Source organism: Mustelus asterias, chromosome 14, assembly GCF_964213995.1.
Source record: "Mustelus asterias chromosome 14, sMusAst1.hap1.1, whole genome shotgun sequence".
Taxonomy (NCBI): Eukaryota; Metazoa; Chordata; class Chondrichthyes; order Carcharhiniformes; family Triakidae; genus Mustelus; species Mustelus asterias.
Window position 1 is genome coordinate 48301239 of NC_135814.1, and position 17143 is coordinate 48318381.

The following is a 17143-nucleotide window of genomic DNA, read 5'->3' on the forward strand; positions in this document are numbered from 1 at the left end:
ACAGTATGTACCATGTGAATTGTGCAATTTTGACTAGAATTTGAAATGTACTGAAGAATAGGGCATTCTTTAAAATGTCTATCATAAGCAGGGGACATAAAAAACATAGTTGAAGGAAGTAAAGTTTGCCTTCTAAGAATGGGGTTGATTATTATTCTGGGAGGCAACCATCACATTTCCAACAGGATAGTGGATGGTCAGGTGTGTATATAATCCAAGGTGCTTTAGGGAATAAAGAGATCCACATCTTATTAAGTTGTCTATGCCTATTAGTTAATATAGTTGCTATGTACAATTTGCATTTAAATAATGTACATTGGCTTCACAGCATGATTAAACCCAATAGAGATTACTGAAATTTAACATCACTGATGTAAAACTGGTATCTAAGCTTGGAAATTATTTGAATATTATGGAATGAAAGCTTAATGCACTTGTATCAAATTTCTTTCTGCTATTTTAAATGAGGTATTAACTCATTCATGGAATCATAGAATCATAGAAACTCTACAGTGCAGAAGGAGGCCATTTGACCCATCATGTCTGCACTGACAACAATCCCACCGAGGCCCTATCCCCTTAACCCCACATATTTACCCCGCTAATCCCTCTAACCTATGCATCCCAGCACACTAAGGGGCAATTTAGCATGGCCAATGCACCTCACCTGCACATCTTTGGACTGTGGGAGGAAGGATTGGTGGAAAAAAAGAAGAATCTTGCATTTTTGTGGTATATTTCATGTTCTCAGGCTACACCAAAGTGTTTCATCACTAATGAAGTACTTTTTCTGTAACTCTGATCACTGCAGCAATGTTGGTAAAGGTAGTATCCAACTCAGGTAAAGCAAAGTCCCTAAAACAACAATGAGATAAATGACCAGATAAGTTGTTAACTAGTAGAATGTATAGAATGTATTGAGGGATAATCCGCCTGCTTTTTATTTTGCCTGAGATCATTGGATCTTGTACATCAATCTGAGGGGCAGATGGAGTTTATTTTTAACCTCTCATTCGAAGACAGCAGTTCCAACAGTGCAACACTGCTTCAGTACTGCACTGAACTGTCAGTCTAGATTATGTGTTCAAGTCTCAGACTAAAGGTGACAGTGCCACCACTGAGCCAAGGCTGACACCTCGGTTAAAACAGAGACAAAAGGATATGAATGCATGAAGTATTTGTACAATAACGTCATTGGCATTGATTTCCAGACTGTCGTGTCGGTGATGCAATACTGAAGTAAAATAACTTGCTTGGTATTATATAAGTGCCTGCAAATTATAAGGCAATCTTTGCAAAAATCGTAAGGAGCAGAAGTATGTATCAATTTTGAGCTCAAATGAGGTCTGCAAAGGAATAGAACCTAGGCTGCAATGTGTAGAAAAACTGATTTTAATGTATAATTGAAAACTTTTGAACTTACATTAACCCTCAAAATGTACACTGGTATTTCACAGCAAACCTCTTAATCCGACTATTTTCAATGCTTTGTAGACTGGAGTATGGCTTTTACAATTTTTTAGTCAAGAGCAAACAGTTGTGCATTGTAGGTATGTTGAGGGAGCTTCTATTTGGTCAGTATCTGTCACAGTACAATTCATGAATATGATGCTGTTAGATTTCAAAATGGAACTTGAACTAAAATAAATGCATTTCTTATAGTGTTATCAATGTTAAACATAAGAAATAAACAGAACTTCATCCTCACTTAATTTTAGCATGAAGAAAGTGGTTTCCACAGCATATTAACAATGGTAATTTTTAATCTGCCTTTTAAATTAAAATTCAGTTGCCATCATCTGCATTCAACTCTCCCGCATGCTACCACCAATACAGAACTGTTATGTATGTTGGGGCATGCCCTTTAAGAAAACGGATCATACCTAGAACAAAGGAAGATGGTTGGTTATGGTTGTTGGAGATCAATCATCTCAGTGCTAGGACACTACTGCAGGAGTTCTTCAATGTTGTGGACTAAGCTTATTCATCTTCTTCTGTTGCATCAATGACTTTCCTTCCATCACAAGTGGAGATGTTTGCTAATGGTTGCACAATGCTCATCAGAATTTGGAGCTTCTCAGTTACCAATGCAATTCATGATCATATGCAGCAAGACCTGAATAATATTCAGGCATTGGCTTGTAGGTGGCAAGTAACATTTGTGCTGTACATGCGCCAGGCAGTGACCATCTCCAACAAAAGACAATACAGCGATCACTCTTTGGCCTTCAATGCCATTACCATTGCTGAATCCCCAACTATCAACATCCTGGGTGTTATCATTGACCAGAATCCAAACTCAACCAACCATATAAATACTGCGGCTACAAGAGCAGGTCAGTTGTTGGGAATTATCTGGTGAGAAACGCACCTCCATCTCCCCAAAGCCTGTTCACCAGCTACAAGGCACAAGTCAGGAATGTGATGGAGTACTCTCCACTTGCCTGGATGAGTGTAGCTCCAACAACACTGATGAAGCTTTATGCATCCAGGACAAAGCAGCACGCTTGATTGGCACATCATCCACTACCTTCAACATTCACTCTCTCCACCACTAACAGACAGTGGCAGCAGTGTGTGTCATCTACAAGATACACTGCAGCAACTCACCACGGCTTCTTCAACAGCATCTTCCAAACCTGTGACTTCCTAGAACAATAAGGGCAGCAGGTACATGGAAACATCACCACCTGAAAGATGCCACCCAGGTCACACATCGTCCTGGTTTGGAACTGTATCACCATTATTTCACTGTCGTGGGTCAAAATCCTGGGACTCCCTCCCAACAGCACATGGACTGAAACGGATCGCGAAAGTGGCTCACCTCCATCTTCTCATGAGCAAATAAAGGTGGGCAATAATTGCTGGCCTCGCCAGTGAAGCCTTCATCACGTGAACGAATAAACAAATAAAAATGAGTGTTTTGTTTGTTTTTCCTTTTAGCAGAATATATTATCCCTTTACTCTGTTAAAAAAACAATTTACATATTCCCCTTGTTATCTTACTTTGTTCTTTGTCAATCATGTTGTCCATCCCATTTGCTGACAATCATGATAAAAGTTTATGAAACCAAAACACTGCGAATGCCAGAAATCTGAAATAAAAACAGAAAATGCTGGAGATACTCAGCAGGTTCAGCAACATCTCTGGAGAGAAACAGAGTTAAAGTTTTATTTCATTAACACCAGAATTAATGAAAGATCATTGATGACACTGCCAGAGCTGCAGTATTTTATTTATGAAGAATGTCTCCTTTAAGACTGCACACTAGCCATCCATGTTCACATCTCATTCCATTTATTGTTCAATCCCTCAAACATGCTTAGTTATCTTCAGAATCGTTTATTCCAGTGTTCTCCCAACTGTTCTCCCAATCTCTAAACTGTAACTTGCCCAAATTTCTGCTGCCCATGTCCAATTCCATTCCAATTCTGCTCATCCAACTCTCCTACCCCTACACAGTAGCACAGGTGGCACGGTAGCACAGTAGTTAGCACTGCTGCTTCATAGTTCCAGGGACCTGGGTTCGATTCCCAGCTTGGGTCACTGTCTGGGTGGAGTTTGCACGTTCTCCCTGTGTCTGTGTGGGTTTCCTCTGGGTGCTCCGGTTTCCTCTCAAATTAGAAAGACGTGCTGGTTCGGTGCATTAATCCGAACAGGTGCTGGACTATGGTGACTAGGAGAATTTCACAGTAACTTCATTACAGTGTTAATGTAAGCCTTATTTGTGACTAATAAATCAACTTAAAATTTTTACCCTCACTGACTTACATTTTTCTAACACCTTCAATTTAACAACTTCTCATTTTTGTAATTTAATCTCACCCTGTAGTAAAGGTCTGGTGAGTTGAATCTCAGGGGGTCCACCCAAAATTTTGTGTTAAGCAAAGACTTGTGATATCTGAGAAGGCCCCATTCCCACATTCGCTGTGACTCGATATGCCTAGAACTGTAGTCTGTGTCAGCTGCGGTCTGTGTCAAAAACAACAGATTTAAATGCTAAATGAAAACACATTGAAGAAGCAAATGCATGAAATTCACACCTGTTCACACCATACAATGGCCTGGCCTTGTAAAAAAACAGAGCTTTGTATTCAAAAATGTCATGTGGCATCTCCAAAAAAACTCCATAATCATTTTCTGCTCAGCATGCCAGCTTCAGACACGCACAATACAGTCCACAATCTCATCGATGCTGTCAAGTATGTTTTCGGTGTTTTTGGCATGTTTCAGGCTTTGCATGTCCATTCACAGGGAAATCTCAATGTCAAATGATAGCTTGATCAGTGCTCCATGATTTTGCACTCTTTAGTGGCCTAATTTAGACAGAAATTGATAAATTCTTGATTTCTCGAGGAATTAAGGGCTATGGGGAGAGAGCGGGTAAATGGAGTTGAAATCAACCATGATTGAATGGTGGAGTGGACTCGATGGGCCGAATGGCCTTACTTCCGCTCCTATGTCTTATGGTCTTATGGTCTTAATTCCACTCTGATTGGTCTCCAGAATCATATGGCAAGCTCATACAAATTCAGCTAATCTAGCGTTACTAGTGAGGAATTTCGGCTCACTGGGATTTTCTGGCCGCGCTCACCCCAAGGCCAGAAATTTCCGCCCGAGGTCAGTGGACCTTTGCATGGCCCATCCTTGCCCGCTATGATTCCCGTGGAGGGCAGGAAGGGAAAATTCTGCCCAACGTTTTATGGGATTTGCTATTTTATGGCAGGAAGGGTTGATGACTTCAACATAACCGGAATTTGGTACCAGTCCCAAGCATGACTCATTGCATTTTACTGTGTTTCATCTCTTCTACTCCAAATATTCCTCAGACTGACAACTATGCCACCCACACAGTACTCTCCATTTTTGCGCCTCTGGCCTCTTGTGCATTCGTCTCTCCCTTTGCCACACCAGTAGTGCCTTTGGCTACTTGGCATTCTGTTGAATTCTCTCCTTAAATCTTTGCATTTTTGGACTCTCTCTTGACTTTTAAAATCTTAAAATCTACCTCTCTGACTAAGCTTTCCCCCCTTGGCTAGTGTTTCCTTTTCACATTTGCAAAGCAACTTTGGTATGTTTTCTATGGCAAAATCATTAAATAAAAGCATGTTACTGTGTTTAGTAGAGGGGAATACTACTCCATGCCGCCCACCATCCTGAATTGGAAATATATCACTATGATTTCATTGTCACAAAGTCAAAATCCTAGAACTCCCTTCTGAACAGCACTGTGGGTGTACCTAAGCCGCACAGACTGTGGCAGTTCAAGAAGGCAGCTCACACCATCTTCTCAAAGGCAATTAGGAATGGGCAATAAATGCTGGCATAACCAGTGAAGTACACATCCCACAAATAAATACAAAAACCACAATGTAAGATGTAGCAAATCCATCATTTGGATGAACTCCACAAGATACACGGACATTATATTAAAGCTGATACAATAGGGCCAATTTTAAGTGGAACAACAGACATTTTAAAGACAGCATTATTTTAAAAGGTTACATTCAAGCAAAATGGCTGCAAACCAGACATCGGATGTACAACACCACCAGACCATCCAAGGAGTGAACAAAGGGGGCCATGAGTCATGGCAAAGCTATCTGTCAAGATTATGCAGAAGGATGTTGATAGCCCTGACCAACTACAGGAGAGACAATGGGGTTTTACCCCAGCTATATAGAATAATGCCTCCACTAATGGGAAAAAATTTAGCAGTTCCAGGAAACCACCTTGGGACACTTAGCAGCACATCAGATATCTCCAAAAACAGTTTGGGCTCTTTGTCATTGAAACTGATCAAATCAGTTTCATCCTGTAAGCACTTTGCACCCCAATGTTCTGAAACTGACCGATGGGAGGAGTCAGCCAATTTGATTAAGGGAACTGCCTTTTAAAAAATATCGAACTCTGGCGAAGGACACAAGAGGAGAAGTGGTTGACCTTTCAGCAGTTAACTCAGAAAGGAGTTCTGTAAAGTTCAGTGCAGGAGAGTTGTGTGAAGTCGGAAAGGAGTGAATTCAAGTGTCCAGCCAGACAACTACTTCATGGCAGAGGAAAGAACAAGAAGAGACAGCAGCAAGCAAGACATCAACTATTTTCTCAGCAGCAGCAAGGACTTTTGTTTTTAAAACGATCCGAGGAGTGGTGAGTATATCCTCTCAGCCTTCAGAAATCCCCCAATTAGGTAAAGGCTAAGGTGGGGTCTAGGATTCTTCTTGTTTTTGTAATGCTAAGAATTTATGTTGTGCCGTTAGAGTTTTTCTTTCCATAGCATAGTATTGTAGTGTCTGTGTTTTATTGACTGAGTTTGGTTGGAGTTATTCTTGAATAAATTATTTTTAAATTAACTTTGACTAGCCTCTCTCATTGTCCATCTTGGTGAGTCACTAAAAAGCCAGAGCGTAATTCCGGGGTACAGAACCGTAATGGGGCCGAGCACTTCAAAACTGCTCACTCAAGGAGGTCTACTGGTCAGGAATAAACAGCGGTCCCTCTCTCTCTCTCTCTTGTGAAGCTGTTGCAGTTTGGCACTTCTCGGTTGTATTTTATTATCTTCAAGAAAGAGAGACACACGGTCATAGGTGGCAGCCAGGGTAACTCGTGTGGCATAAGGGCGAGCTCACTGGTCAGTAATAAACAGTGAGTCTTTCTCCCTCTCTCTTGCGAAGTTGTCCCAGCATGACACTTCTGGGTTGTGGGCTGAACACCTGCAGGAGAGAGACACCCACAGTTATCAGTGGCATCCGAGACCAGTCTGTGTGGAGTAAAACAACCTTTACAATAACAATAGAATCCTTACAGTGCAGAAGGAAGCCTTTTGGCCCATCGAGCCTGCACCAACAACAATTCCACCCAGATCCTATTCCCCCATAATGCCATGTATTTACCCTGCTAATACCCCTGATACTAAGGGGCAATTCAGTATGGCCAATCCACGTAATCTACACATCTTTGGACTATTGGAGGAAACCGAAGCACCCGGAGGAAACCCACGCAGACACGGGGAGAATGTGCAAAGTCCACACAGACAGTCAACCGAGGCCAGAATTGAACCCTAGACCCTGGTGCTGTGAGGCAGCACTGCTAAACACTGTACCACCATGCTGCCCAATACCGTCACTGCAATGACTTTTATTATATGTCAATTTGATAGCAGAAACCAAAGAGTGCAAAAAAAAATGGAGGCCCTTTAAAAATATCTGCTTAAGATAAATTGAAATGTTGGTGGAGCGATTCTCATTAGCACAGTGGGCTGGGAGAATCGTGCGTCGACTGATTTGTGGGATTCCTGTGAGCGTTTGCGCTGCACTTGCGTCTCCCAGGCCTGGATTTCCAGCAGCATCTGCGTGGCACCAGAAATCGGCTGGGAGGTGGGGCAAATATTTAAATAGTATTTCACATACTATTTAAATGTTACTAGCGGCCAGGGACTGAATTCTCCGGGTCCGCTAGCATCTCCCACCCCACTAGAGTGTTTCACTCCAGTGGAGATTACTATCACTCCCCACTTTCGGGGAACCAGCAGGATGATGCGCTGGAGTGAAGGGCGGGAAATTGGGGCCCCCCACAGGGGGGGATTCTTCTCTGGCGGAGGGGAGGAGGAGGCAGGTCTGATCGTTCTTTGTTGGGTGGAGAAAGGGAGGGAGGCCTGATCATTCTCTGGTGGGGGCGGAGGAGGGAGGCCAGATCATTCCCTGGTGGGAGGGGAGGTGAGAGGGGCAGGGGCAGTGGGGTCTGCTGCCACTCTGTGGGTGATCTGTGGGGAGAGGGGGGTCCACTGCCACTGTGCGGGCGATCTGTGGGGGGATGCTCGGTCCGCTGCCATTCTGCGGGCAATCTGTGGGGGGGGAAGCGGGACAGGGGGTTGCAATCGGTCTGGATGGGGGGGGGGGGGTGGGTGGATAAGGAGTTATGTTATGTTGTGGGGGTGGGGCAATGTCTGTGGGGACCATTGCTCCCACTTTTTGCGGCCCGGGAGTGATGTGGCGGGAAGAGTTTTTCAATTTATTTTTACTGCGCATGCACAGTTGAAGGCTCCGATCGGAGCAGCAGCATTTCGGGTGTGATAAGCCCCGCCCATAGTGCAATTCAGACTCGTGACTTTTATTTTCAGGCTGAGTGCATATGGGGGTGCTTGAGAACAGGTTTCTAAGTCAGATCTGAATTGCGCCCAGACTCAGCACTTTGAATCAAAATGGTAAAATCAGATTTTTTTGGATTAATTGCCCCCGTAAAACATTCTATTACTAACATTGTCAGTTTGAAAGCAAGTGCGTGTCTGCTTTTAGTTGTAGTATTATATCAGCCATAAGTTACCTAATATAGAGAATGCTCAGTACATGTTAACTTAAATGACACCCTGACCTTTCTTTAAATTATGTAGATTGCTCTACATTAATTATGTGCACTGAACTCTTTTTCTGTGCCTATCCATTAGCTGCTATTTTTTCATGAGTCAAATGCTAGTTGAACAGCGAGAAGAATAGTTTAGGTAAATAATGTTTTTAACTGATAGATGTTTATGGAAATAGACGATGAAAAATGAATACAGGAAACAGACAAAAAATATTCATAAGAGCTGCATGAAAACAGTGGAATATATGTATGTAAGCTCTCATGCGTCCGTTAGATTGCACTGTAGCACCTCACCTAACTGAGAAGGAACAACGTGCTTCTCAAACTCTGCTTAAACCTCTGTATGCCTTTTAGTTAACAGATGCAATTGTGATATTAGGTGTTGCATCTATCAATGTTTTCATCTCTCTCTCAGCCTAAGAATTCGGCCCATGTTGAACTCCAGACCTTCTGGAAATTGTATAGAAGATTATCGCCTTTAACTCTCAAGACCTTTGAGTTCCTCCAGTCCATCTTGAAGCAAGCGATTGAGACTGCCCTCCTGATAAAATACACGTCCAGAAATGTATTACATTCTTATTGAGAATGTTCATGTGTTAAATGCGTGGAAGATGAACATTAACAGATTGCTAAAAAGAATGCAGCAAAATAGTTCTGAAAGCAGCTAACATATGTAGGAAAAATCAATCTAAAAGAGTAGCTGTAATAATTTTATGTCATTGAATGTTCATCATTTAATTATTCAGTAATTCCTTCCAAAACTATAATTGAAACTTATGCATTTTAGTACGGTTGGCAGCAACAATTGGTTTTCAATTAATGGTATCAATAGGATTCAGTAGAACCTCCAACAGTTACAATGGCATGCTAACCTACAACAATTAGTAGCATTAAATGTGTAATATAGTAGAAGAACCAGGTTGTATTTCAGATAGACTAGGTACAGGTGAAATACAGGGGCTAGAATTACTCATTCAATAAAATTCTCGAAATGAGTAGCAGAGTAGTGTCACTAAAATGTTGTTCCCAATGCCTGCATTAAATAGGACAAGTCAATGAGTTACACCAATGACTTGTGCAGAATTAAGTTGCCTGGCTCCCGTAAATTGTCAATCCTTTACAATTAAGAGTCAGGTCACAAGACTGCTCATGAAAAGGGGAATATGCTGCAATGCATGATATTAAGAACTTGCTTTTGTGCAAATTTCATCATCAAGAACTCGTTGGCAAGAGGCCACATTAATAAAAATGTCGTATGTGGAGAATTAAGAGTGGATTACACTGTGCAAACATAAACTCAAGGAAGCAATAAACTTGACTGAGCTGAACTCAGAAAGACGTGGAGAGCATGGATAATAATGCAGCTTATCACAGGAATCCTCCAAGTTCACGATCATCAGAATTTTGAAGATAAACCTAACTAATCATTTAATGGGATCATGAAATGGTCAAAATGGAAATGATAGTGGAATAAGTGGTGTTACAAACTGAGGAAATTATGGATATGCCATAATCAGGATCATCTGCTAGTTTGACCAGTTGCCTGAATCAGAAATGAAATTTAACATCAAACAGGAAAACTGAAGGTAAATAGTGAGTATAATCCAGGAGGCCCCTCAAAAATGCTTCCTGTCAGTTGATTCTGAGTAGATTCAGGGGACTAGCCATGGTAAATGTCTGAGGTTGCAGGGAGAGGGCCTGGGCAAGACACTCTATCAGAGAGTCGGTGCAGACATGATGGGCTGAATGGTGTCCTTCTGCATTGTAATGATTCTATGAGTCTATGAAGTGATGTCTGTGTGGAAACAGATAGTAATGAAATGCTGATGCCAGGAGAGGTACCCATGATTGCAGTTCATATTAATGTCGATCCTGTGGAAGCATCTCAGGCTACAGAATTACACCTTTCTACGAGAAACAGAAAAAGCCCTCAAAGACTTGATTTATAATTCACAAATTTGTTTAGTTAGAGTTTAGGACAAAATAATTTGGTTGTTGAAGATTGTATAAAGGAGTTAAAGGGGCAGGGATGTGCTGATTGTCCCTTTAAGGGAAGCACAACAGAAGAGGGTTAGCTGGCTTGAAGGACCAATTGGGACTAAGAGTGGGTAATCACACTAGTGCGTGGAGTCCTCTCTTAGGCTGGAAGACATGTCAGGACTGAGGCAGCTATGGGCTGCTCTAGGGCAACCATGAGGCTGTGAGTCTCTGTACAAGTTTTCCTTGTTAATAAATACCTTTGTGTTCCTGAAGAAGTCTGTAAGTCTGCATCATTAGATAGCCTAAACAAAAACATAGACCAAAAGCCACGAGTAAGAAAGAAACCCTTGAATTTGCCTCATTTCACGTTGTTGATAATTAAATGAAAATAATAAAACAGAATTGCTTGAATATTACAACATCAGATAGACTAATAAAAGATAATTTGACTGTAAATATTTTTATACTCTTTGTATATGCCTTACAATAGAGGTCAAACACTTTTAGGGCCACATCATCAAATAGTAATTTCATATCATTTACAAATTTGATCTGGGATCATGGTCAAACCTCCAGTATAATACTTTTTAAACTGGTAAAAAAAAACTGCAGAATATCAGTTTGCACTGAACATGACTTACGCTTGAAATGCTGCGATCTCTTGCACTGGTTTGGTTGATTTGGGTGAATATTGTGGAAACTCTACCACCTGGTGCTGGCAGGAGTGGCTATGAAAAGATTAATTGAGCATTTTAAACACATGCCTCTGGCCAATTCGCAGGTTTGTTCATTTTTCCTAATCGCTTCTGAGAAAACTTTACTGATTGCTAGTCTCATCTACATTCTGCTGAGGTTCACACTTATCACACTGTACCACTTCTGTCAAGCACATAGGGATTACTGTAGGCGTATTATACTCTCAGTGATTCTGGTTCCAGAGGATATGTAATCTTCCAAATGGGTATTAACAACAGATTAAAAAATAAAAGCACTTGCAAGAAAAATGCACATTTCGCAAGTTGCTGTTTATTTTACGTAGCATTCAAATGTTAGCTGCAAGTTACAGAAAACAAAATGGAATTTGCATGATCAAAATCGGCAACATCCAACCTAAAATACAAAATCCAACAAAGTTTAAAATGCTAAGTCTGCTCTGGAATTCTAAACTGGTTGCCTGATTTTTTTATCCAGTGGTAAACAGTAGTGAAATATTACTAGTTTAGAAACCATTTCTGTTTGCTTCATTTGCAATTTTTCCCTGTATGTCTCTCATTCTCTTGCTAAGGAAAAAAAAGCTAATATCCTGATTTTAGGTCTTAGATTGTCCTGTTGCACAACAAACCCTTGTAAGTGTGCCTGTCTGTTCCTTGTTGTAAGGAAATGTCTTCCCTAATCTCCTATCTGAGACTGAGATCTCTTTGTGTTTTGTACACCAGCGCACTGCAACATCATTGTCCCTTGCTATTTATTTTTATACAGAATGTACGCGTTGAGGTAAGTAACAATAGTGCTGGTGAACAGAATATTCTTTTGACCCAAGATACAGTGAAGAATTCTCGAGGCAAGATTACCCAGTGCACAAATGCCAAACTCAAAAGCTCTCCAAATGGAATTGGACTGGATTCTACATCCTCTCCTATGACAATTATTTTAGTAAGCTCTTACCTAAAGCCTGTTTTTCTCAAAAAGATTTCTCATCCCATGACGTATTTGGTATTGAGCAGTTGGATCCCTCTCTTCAACTATATGAATATCCAAGAACATAAGAATGGAATGTCAAAAGGTTATCTGGCACAGCAGCTACCTCAGTCCTCCCAGATACTGTATTATTCATTCCTACTTGAGCTCTTCCTCGTTCAGTATTGACCTGGTTTTCTTCAGACTCCATGCCTCTCACCCCAGCAGCGCAGGAACAATTACATGCGATAAAGTATTTGATATTTAAATCTATGCTTATTCTTTTAACCACAATTTCCATTCATCACAGGAAAGCTCGTTAAGTTCTTTGTCAAGTATTAATTGATTCAACTTCATCTGTTTTTTTTCCACAGTCTGTTCTTCATATCAACTGTTTGGAACGGAGGAGTTTCTTCTTGTCTCAGTTGAAGCTGATTTTGTGAGGATGAAATTGTTCTCCATTGACCCTTTTTTCCAGGAGCAATTATGTGTGTAGCCATATCAGCTTAGTTGGCATCCCTGGCATCAACCTAAACCAGGTCAAAGGGCCCACACCTATCTATTCGTTTGGAGTGAGCGGGGCCGGAGATGAGCCTGTATTCCTTAGGATTTTCAAGCAACTGTGGTGGCCACCAACTGCCCTATATTTTTAAAAATGTTCCTCTGGAGCCCCTAACACCACATAATACCACTAGGCAATGGCCTGGTGGTATTATCACTAGACTATTAATCCAGAAACTCAACTAATGTTCTGGGGACTCGGGTTCAAATACCGCCACAGCAGATAGTGGAATTTGAATTCAATTTTTAAAAATCTGGAATTAAGAATCTACTGATGACCATGAAGCCATTGTCGATTATCAAAAAAACCCATCTGGATCACTAATGTTCCTTAGGGAAGGAAATCTGCCGTCCTTACCCGGTCTGGCCTACATGTGTCTCCAGAGCCACAGCAGTGTGGTTGACTCTCAACTGCCCTCCAAGGGCAACTAGGGATGGGCAATAAATGCTGGCCAGCCAGTGATGCCCATGTCCCACGAATGAATTAAAAAATAAATCAATTGGCTGAGATCATCCACAACCAAATCACGCAGGAGTAGTAGGTTTTATTCATTCATGGTACTTGAGCAGCACTGGCAAGGCCAGCATTTATTGTCCATCGCTCTTACCCTTGAGATGGTGGTGGTGAGTCATCTTCTCAAACTGCTACAGGCGACGTAGTGTAGGAAGAGTACTGTTAGGAATGGAGCTCCAGAATTTTGACCTAGCAACAGTGAGCAAACTGTAATATAGTTCCAAATCAGAATGGTGTGTGGTTTGGAAGTACAACTTGAAGGTGGTTGTGTTCCCGTGCATCAGCTTCCCTTGTCATTCTAGGTGGTAATGTTCACGGGTTTGGCAGGTGTTGTCAAATGAGCCTGAGTGAATTGTTGCCATTGGGCTGAGTACTGCTTCTAAAGCCATATAAGAGTTGAGAGCTCTTCGTAGAATCCCTACTGTGCAGAATGAAGCCATTCAGCCCATCAAGTCTGCGCCAACCACAATCCCACCCAGGCCCTATTCCCAGAACCCTATTTACCCGGCTAATCCCCCTGACACGAGGATCAATTTAGCATGGCCAATCAACCTAACCTGCATATCTTTGGACTGTGGGAGGAAACTGGAGCACTCGGAGGAAACCTCCTGACTTGGGCCTCCCCTCTACTACAGCAAGGTTTTTCCTTTAAATTTCCACCAATCATTCCGTGATTGTTGACTCCCAGTTCAACACACGGCTAGTTAGATTCTTAAGTATAGCCACCATGGGTCACAACGTTCCTGGTACTAATATTTTTAAACTCGTATATAGAAGTCTAAATCCAGAGCACTCAAAACTCATGCCAGCATCCAAGACAAAGAGACCTGCCGGATTGGCACCATTCTATCATCTTAAATATTTACTCCCTCCATCACTGACACACAGTGACAGCAGTGTGTAGCACCCTTAATATGCATTGCAGTAACTTATCTTTGGCAGCACTTTCCAAGCCTACAAACTCTATCTTCTTGTCTGAAAGGGCAAGTGCAGTCTTGTGTCTAGAACTCACTCTCTTTGTCTGTCTTCTCAGCTTCACCATCCCAGGAGTCTAACTCACTGTTAGAAATCCTTCAGTTAAATTCCTGAAAGAGTTTAACCCATCAAATTTCAGATGAACTCTGTTGGAAAGCAATGTTCCTTGCTCTGCAGCCAGTTTGTTCTAAATCTAAAAACCCCACTTGAAACCACAGCTATACCCACAATCTACTCACCTCTATAATTAACCTCCTGCTGATCCCTTTGATAATCTATTCTTTATCTCTCAGGCAACTGGGTCACATAATCATTAGATGGAAGCCAGGTGGTTCACCAGAAATCAACGCTTAGAGAAAACTAGTTCTTAAAGGGAAAAACACTTCACAATAAAGTATAGTTTTTTTTTAAATCCTAAGGTGCATGGGCCATCACACCACAGCCAAATTGCTTGTGCACAGCTAGTTCTGGATCACAAGTCTTTCAGTACTACAACCCGGATGCCAATCATCCAATTGGCACTTCTGCTGTATATGATTGTAAATACTTCAGCCTTGAACTCCTGTGTGTTACGTCTGGCTCTGCCACCATTGTGTATGGGGATGTTTATGATGTCTTTCCATCTCCTGTTGTTTAAATGTCTCTATCATTTGTGACTAGATGTGGCAGAACTGCAGAGCTTTGATCTGATATGTTGGTTGTAGGATCACTAATCTTTGTCCATAACATGGTGCTTCCATCATTTGGCATGCATTCGTCCTGTGTTGTAGCTTCATAAGCGAGCACCTCATTTTTAGCTCTGCCTGATGTTGCTTTTGGCATGTTCTCCTTTACCTTTCACCAAACCTGATGGTTTTGGTACAGTAAGGGATATGTCAGACCATGAGATTACAGCTTATGGTGGGGTTGAATTCTACTGCTGCTGATGGTCCATGGGACTTCATGAATGCACAGTTTAGAGTTGCTAGAATCTATCTCATTAGCACGGTGGTCATGACACACAACATGGTAGAACATGTTCTCAGTGTGAAGAGAGAACTTTATCCTGACCAGAATCATATGGTGGGCGCTCCTACCAATACTGTCATGGAAAGATTCATCTATGACAGGTATCTTGGTGAGAACAAAGTCAAGTAGATTTTCCCTCTTGTTGGTGTCACACGTCCATAAAACAGTGCATGATCACTATGTTCCAAAATCACCAAGGGCTATTTTAACCACTTTCCATTGACACCACTGAAAAATACCATTGGGCAGGGATGAAATAAGTGGCCAATCTGATGTGGGGCAACAGGCATAAATATTACACCCACTGATTATGTTCAAAAACTGTTTCACCTAACATGTGATAGATCACATGGTGCTTGCAAAGAACCATAAGGGCAAACAAAGGGAAGTTGTACATCGAACTGCTTTACTGTGAAAAGATGTGACAGCGATATGTCCCAACAATTAGCGCTAATGTCAGTGGTGGTTATAGTTAGAACATGGCGAGAGAAAAAGGTGCCAAACAATCTGGGAATAGTTCCAGGTACCAGGGAACATGTAGACAAGAGACAGTAAGCACAAATATAGTAATGTGGATAATTTGGAAAGTGCTGAATTTGAGAAAGCTTGAAAAGCATTGGGAATATTAATTAAATTGTACTATTTGTTTTCTGGTAACACAGAAAATCAAGTCAAAATGCAGACTTCAAAGTCAAGGTGAGTTGGAGGGTGAAAAGTAATTGGACTAACGTTGGAATAGGATTGCAAAGAAAAATGGTGAGAATAGGGCAGAGGAGAAATGTCGATGAAGAGTGGACAAGGTTCAGGTTGTCCGAGTGAAATAAAAGGAGGTGTACTGAGGTTAAAGTATGGGAGATGGTACAGTACAGTAAAAATCAGATAAGGAGAGTTAGAGGTCTTTGAGCAAAGAGAAACAATAATCGACAAATGCTGTCAGAGTGGAGTTGAAGATCAATGAAAGCAACTGTAGCTTTGGAATCAATAACGCAAGTACTTTAAGGGATAAGGACATGAATGGGAGAAAGGAAGTAAAGAGGAGAATCAGGGAGAGCGATTGATGGAGAGAGAAGAGATGGAAAGTGTTGAGAAATGTGAAGAGGAATGGGGAAAAGGTCAGAGAGGGGAAGACAATGAGAATCTGGAAAGAGGATAGGAGGGAAGATGAAGAGAAGAGGCATATGGAGATGAATACAGGAAGGAGAAAAACAGACAAAGGGAAAGGTGTCGGGGGCGATTCTCCTAACCCACTGTGCTGCCTTAGCAACTGAAGGCTGCTTCGCGAGCTTCCTGCTGGGCGCCATGGTCTCCGCGAGTCTCTGGCTGTCAGATTTCGGTGCCATCAGCTCTGCACCCAGAGTTGGCACAGAGCAGTATAATTTATTTAAAATCGAATTTGCATATAATTAGCAGGCCCGGGACGAAGGTCCCGCTAGAGTCTACCCGCCCACCCCCCAACAGGAGTGGTTTACTCCAGCGGGACTTACAACAGCTCCCCACTTGCGGGGAGCTGGCGGCCTGGCCCTACTGGAGTGAGGAGGGCCATCGAGGCACCCCAGGAGGTTGGGGGTAAGGGGAGTGCCCCCTTGGCATTGCCAGCTTGGCAGTGCTAGTCTGGCTCCCTGGCACTGCCCAAGGGGCAAAGTGGCAATGACCAAGAGGCATCTTGGCATTGCCCACTGGGCATCAGGCAGTGCCAAGAGGGCAGGACCAGAGGGGGTGTGGGACCTCTGGGGGCAATCGGCACGAGTGAGGGGTCCCGCTGCCACTCTGCCTAGTGATCGCGAGCAGAGGGAGGGAGGCCAGTGAGATTGGAGCTGGCCATCGGGGTGGGAGGGGTGGTCGGCCTGCTGGGGGTTTGGGGTTGGGGCTGTTGGGAGGGTTGGTTGGGACTAGGGGGGATGGTCAGGGCTGTGAGGGGGTGGTTTGGGTCTGTGTGGGGAGTCCAGGCTGGCCCAGAGACATGCAGGGGGCCAGCAATCGGGACATGAGGAGAGGTCACACGGCCAGCAATGTGGGATCGCGGGGCTGGCCAGCGATCGGGACGCTGGCAGTGAGGGGCTACTGCGCAC